We start from the raw sequence: 6340 nt of genomic DNA on the forward strand, positions 1-6340 counted from the left end.
GCAAGCGTCATATCACTAAATCAAAACAAACGAAGAGGATAAAAAGTAGGTAAATGAAATAAAAGTCCCTTTATTCATCTCTATGGGGAAATGTGTCTTTCGGGTCTATTCCAAGGGAAGACTGGAATAACCCAGGCGTCAGCCGCAAAGCAGCGCCGCAAACAAACAAGCAAACAGACAAACAATGAATTCTGAATTTATTTTCCAGATCGAGGCCGACCGTGTCAATCTGAATCAGTTGAAGATAACGTTCGATGGCTTTATCTTGCAGGGGAGGTAACTAAATTCCCCCCCCCCCCCCCCCCAACCCATTCTCTCTCTATTTAGCGGAGATTGAGGGGAACTCACATTGCATTTACTTCCGAGGAACTCTGGTTCAAAGAGCCATTTCCCCCCCCCCCCCCCTTGAGCATAAAATGTATCCCGGTTAGCCACTTCGCGGCGCTGCGTTACGGCTAACAAATGGGTTATCTTGGCCTTATCTCGACGCAGACCATGAGAACTTATAATTTTGTTAGCTGCCATCCGATGTCTCCTCTTATTGATCATTTTGACTCCAGACTCATTACTTCATTCTATTATGAATAGACGCGATGACATAATAATAATAAAATAATAATAAAATAATAAATATAATAATAAATAATAATAATAATAATAATAATAATAATAATATAATATATATATAATAATAAAATAATAATAATAATATAAATATAATAATAATAATATAATATAATAATAATATAACATAATATAATTTATAAACCGCTCCTTTCCACCAAAAGTGCTCGGAAGCGCTTAGCTTATACATAATATTATATATATGCGCATGCGATCATTATATCATTCAATAAAATCAATAAAACACTCACAGAAAACTGAAAGGAAATACTCTGTCTTCAAATATGCTTTAAAGGATGGTTATAAATCTTTCTTTTTTTTTCTTTTATTTAATCAAATGAAGACAAACACAATCATTTATCATGCATCAAATAATTTATTGCTGTACTGAGACCAAAAATAAGCAGTAGTCATTTCTAGATAAAAAACACAAGCTGTGCCTGAAACATTTTACAAACTATCAATACATGCTGTTTTTATGTTGTTGTGGTGTTTTTTTTTTTCTTTTGTTGTTGTTTTTTTTTTATCATTAATGCATAATGTACCCAAGAGCGCTGCCATTATAAGAGTGGAAAGAAGAAATCCATTGCTTTGACACAACTTTAAGACCAAAAATATCTTGACGTAAGGAGGGATTTATGATTATATTTTTTACACACAAAAAGTTGTCCGTTGAGCATCTATTTAGAACTTATATCTATGGGGTTAGTCTGAGAGCAAGTCAACTATGGTCTCCAAAACATCCACGCCAGAATCCAAGCCGCCAGTGGCGACATTTTTGATAATCTTGATTCCTATTTTCACCACCAAGTCCTCTGCTGTTTTGTCTTTTTTATCTTTCTTAGGCATATTGGTGACAACGAGGAAGGCCTGAAAGCAATAGAGAGGGAATGAAAAAAAAGTCTAATACGCCGCCATAGAAAATAATCGTACATATTATGATGATGACAGTGATGATAATGATGGTGATGATTATGATGCTGATGATGATGAAATAATAATAATAATAATAATAATAAATAATATATAATAATAATAATAATAATAATAATAATAATAATAATAATAATAATAATAATAATAATAATAATAATAATAATATAGTGCTTAGGCCACTGGGACCCCCCCTCCCCCCCCCCCCCCCTTTGGGAGTTTATGCCACTATGTTTTTCAAATAATAGAACTTATTGGCCATACAAATTCCACTGTTACCGTAAAAATAAGTGTCATTTAAGAGAGTTATGGCCCTTTGAAAAAAGTGAGTTGTGTCCCCTTGCAAAAAAGAGACAACATTTCTTTCAAAGGCTCTGGAGACTACAATATTAATTCAAATATATGCAAATTGGGTATCAAACTGAAGGAAATTGAATATACTATCAAACTATGTGCACAAGCTTTCAATTTGTAAATATTATATAGATTCACAGAAAGTTGAAACAATTTGTCAGTAATCTCATGAAGTGTCATATCTAAACTTATGGGCTATTTCAGTGTTTTACACAAAACTTATTTTAAATATGGCCAAAAACAGCATGTTCATTAAAAATGTAGCACTGAAGAAAGCTATGGCCCAAGCCTCAACAACAACCTTCATATTTCTACGTCACAGGAAAAACTAAAAGTGTACGCAACCCTAAAATTTTTCTCCACTTTGTGGGATGCCAAATTCATCATAATTTTCATTCTTTTAAAACATGGTATTGATGTCCAGTTGTCACATTTAAAAGTAAGTTGAAGGTGTGGTAAAAACAATAGATATATCATGAAAAAAGACTAATTTGTTCACAACCCAAGTGAAGCATCATTACCGAAGACTTTTGAACGAAATCGCATTGTTATATTATGAAGAATAATTGATACTCAAAAGGGATTCTTGATTCAAGATGCAGTAAGTACATAAAAACAATACCCTTATGTGTTTTGCAAACATGCTTTACTCCTTAACAGTTTTCACTGCTCACCAATTTATTACATATCCTCATCATCAGTAGCAAAATCCTCTTCGTCCTCTGAATTGTCGTCAAGGAAATCACTGTCAAAGCTATCACTACCATCCTCGGCATATGTATCTTCGACAGTACTGGTGCAGCTTTCTTCATACACAATTTCCTGCAACTCATCTGGAATGAAAGCATCTTTGAACCACTGAACTTCCAATTCATTTGCAGAATTTCTCTGCCAACCGTTATCCTCTGGTTTTGGAATGCTAGGATTCTGGCACACTGCATTCCTCCAAATGAGAGTTTGAAAGTTGGCTCTTGATATGTGCAGTGACAATACTTGACTACAAGGAGGCATCTGACACAGATCAATTCCACCACTGCATGAGATGGTACCTTTCTTTCCTTTGAAACGCTGGCGAACTATGTCATACCTCACTTTGTTGACACTTGTGCATGAGGTTTTGCCATACAGTTTGCACACAAATGACTCTAACATGAGACAGTCATTACTCGAAACAGCTGCTGATGTTCCAAATCTGGAGAACAGAATTCTAAGATCTTCCTCCTTTTGAAGAAATTTTAGAGCTTTCAGCTTTCCTTGCCCAGCAAAGCAACTTGTTGTGTCACAGCCTGTGAATGCATGGACACCAAGTAATGCATCACACATCTGTTTAGACAAAGTCTTTGCTATCTGAGAGACATTGATTTGTCGCCTTTTGTTGCCACAGCCAGTATCAAAAATCAGGGTCTTTCCAATTGTCTCTGAGAATGAAAGGAGAAGTAAGAAGACTTCCGTGTCTGGTGATCTGACAACAATTGTTTCACAGTTTGGTTGGCGGGAAGCATATTGACAGTGCAGTATAATTCGTGTGTCTGCCTCTTCCTGTGATGAGTAGAGATCTAGACAAGGTACAGCTGTGGTAAATTCATCCGTGTCACTGTAAAGTAAGGTGCATCTCTCTTCACAGACAAAGAAGATTTCACTGTTTCTCAGTTTCTTTGCATATTCGTTACTTTCCCATTCCTTGACGAGAAACCTGATAAGGGATCTTTTGTTATCAACGCAGCTGAGAAATGATTTCCAACGTCTGGGCACTGTTGTTGCAGATCCTCTTAACAAGTATGCATTATCTTCAGAAGATCCTCTCCTCAATCTCTCACAACCTTTGATTGAATCTTCTATGTAAGTATCAGTCACAAAGTGTACACAAGCTGCTTGTGGTAAGGAGGAAAATGTAAGTTTGGCTACTTCACCAAATGTATTTGGGATTGCTGACAGAGTTTGTAACAGTGCATTGCCATCAACAATGTAAACGGTGTTTGTTTTTTTTTTTTTGGCATAATCCTCGAACATTAATGAATTGTCAGGCGTGAGCTTGTTCAACAGAGTTGCTTTGTTGGTCTTCAGAGGTAAACCATCTGATGAAGCCAGCGACCATGGAGTAGGTGTTAGAGGATATTGAAGAACTTTTTGAAGATCAACACTGTGCTCTTGGGACAAAACAAGAAGCTGGCCAAATAAATTTATCTGTGCCTTGATTTTGACCACGTTCATGTCTTTTTTCACTGTTACCACTTTCCTCAATGATGCAAATGTCTTGGTCTTGTTTCTTTCTAATGGCTTGTGAAATTCTACAGTCTTTTCCTTCAGTCTGTTTTCAACAAAACTTTCAAACAATCTTTTTCCTGTTTTTTCCACGGCTAGCAGGTCATCAGCAACATCCTCTTGCACTTTCATTCCTGAAGCTAGACTGACCAGACCATCTTCAACTTCAAAGGGATTGATAAATGCTGAAAATGCCTGGAGGATCTTTTGCACTCGCTTTTCACTTTGTCTTTTTTCTGCAAGGCTCAATTCTTTGTGGGTGTCTATATCCATACAGTTGTTGTTGCTGATCATTCTTTGGGTTGCTGATACATATTCTGCTCGATTGTGTCTTGTTACACTCCAACGGTAATAGCTTGGAAGACTCTTGCTGAACCCAACAATACCTCCTTTTGTCTTTGCATGTTTGTTTATTGTTTGTTCAATGGTCATATCAACTGCTATTCTTCCAGCAGGCGTCCTTGATCTGGAGACACTAAATCCATTATCTTGTAACATTTCTTCTGCCCCTGGGTGGGAATGAATCAGGTTGGCTAGTGACACAAAATATACACTGAGATACTTGGCATAATTGTGGTGATTCATGGTAAAAAGCAGTGGGCACAGTTCTTTTAAACAAGATATATGAAGAAGAAAGTTGTTTGTCTTTGTAGCTCGCAGAAACTGGAGGAGAAGCCAAACTCTGTCCATGTATTGGATCCAGTATTGTGCAGTTTTTCCGTACTTTCCTGAGCGGACACTCTCTTTGAATGCTTCATACTGGGAAAATAACTCAGCATACACAGTTGACTGGAGAATTTTATTAGCTGTATGGCTTGAAATTCCTTCGGTGAATTCCTTTATGTAAGACATGAGGTCTTTACTGAGTTTTGAATCCGTGTCCTGCTCAAATTTTGCAAGCAGAAGCCTCTCTAGAGCCTCCAAAACAGACACATGCACTCGTATAGCCCTGTTGTAGTTCTTTCCACTCATAACCCTATCCATAGAACCATGTGCACATAGCCCTGCTTCAGTCATAATTTCTTCAAAACCAGATCCACTTTGGAGCACAGTTGACTGGAGAATTTTATTAGCTGTATGGCTTGAAATTCCTTCGGTGAATTCCTTTATGTAAGACATGAGGTCTTTACTGAGTTTTGAATCCGTGTCCTGCTCAAATTTTGCAAGCAGAAGCCTCTCTAGAGCCTCCAAAACAGACACATGCACTCGTATAGCCCTGTTGTAGTTCTTTCCACTCATAACCCTATCCATAGAACCATGTGCACATAGCCCTGCTTCAGTCACAATTTCTTCAAAACCAGATCCACTTTGGAGCTTTCCCAGGGCACCAAGATATGACATTATGGTGTGAAAGACACCCAGGTGAATAATGACTGTCTTGTAAAGCTGTGGGTTTTGCCAGACAATATCGTAAGCTTTCTTTGCTACAGCAAGGTCAAATGTTACAAATGTATATGGCTGACCAAGCTCTTGTGTTGCCTCCAAAGATAGTTGTAGCACCTTCTGTACTGTAGCTGCTTCAGTTATGGGAGCATTGATGACAGGCATATATTCAACAATTGAAGGCATGTTGGTTTCATTTTCATTTTGGGGGTTTGGAGTTGTTGATGAAAGCCAACCTTTCCAGCCAGGGAAACGTTCTCCGTCTGAATTCAACTTCATCCTACAGAACACCCAGAAAATTATCTTGGTGCAGCTGTCTTTCTTGATTGTTTTCTACTGTTGTTGTGGAAACAGTCAGAGAAGGTTCTGCTCTTCCAGTTGCAAAGCAAGGCTGAATTTGGATGGGTTTGAAAGTTGCTGACCTTTTCTTTGTTTTTCCAGTCGTGACATTTTGTTGCTCTATTTTTCTTTCCAAGTTTCCTTCTTTATTTCTTGATCATGATGCCATGAGTAGAGTGTGTGGTGCCAGACCCATCAGTGGTCTCCTCTGTGAGATCGAAATTATCCCAGCAAAAATGGGTGATTTTTGGAACAAATACACTGGGGTTCAATAGACCCCAAAGAGAGAAATAGGGGATTTCCATTATTTTCTTCACTTCAGATAGGGGGTCCATTAGACCCCATGCATTAGAAATAGGGTTATTGTATTTATTGCTTTTTTACAGTCAGGGGGTCCATTGGACCCCAAAATTATGAAATAGGAATAATTACTGATGGTGTGAAA

At 37.6% G+C, this 6340-nt stretch overlaps 1 long non-coding RNA gene across 1 annotated transcript in view; it reads right to left on the minus strand.

Annotated features, from left to right (window-relative positions):
- Positions 1-980: 980 nt before the first annotated feature.
- Positions 981-6340, minus strand: part of LOC144976213 (uncharacterized) — an 8727-nt gene continuing 3367 nt past the window's right edge. The window contains exon 2 of the long non-coding RNA XR_013646063.1: positions 981-1494. This is a non-coding gene — a long non-coding RNA (uncharacterized LOC144976213). The remainder of the gene's footprint in view (positions 1495-6340) is intronic.

Source organism: Berghia stephanieae, chromosome 7 (genome assembly GCF_034508935.2).
Source record: "Berghia stephanieae isolate SIO BIC M18660-M18661 chromosome 7, UCSD_Bste_1.3, whole genome shotgun sequence".
In the NCBI taxonomy this organism is placed as follows: Eukaryota; Metazoa; Mollusca; class Gastropoda; order Nudibranchia; family Aeolidiidae; genus Berghia; species Berghia stephanieae.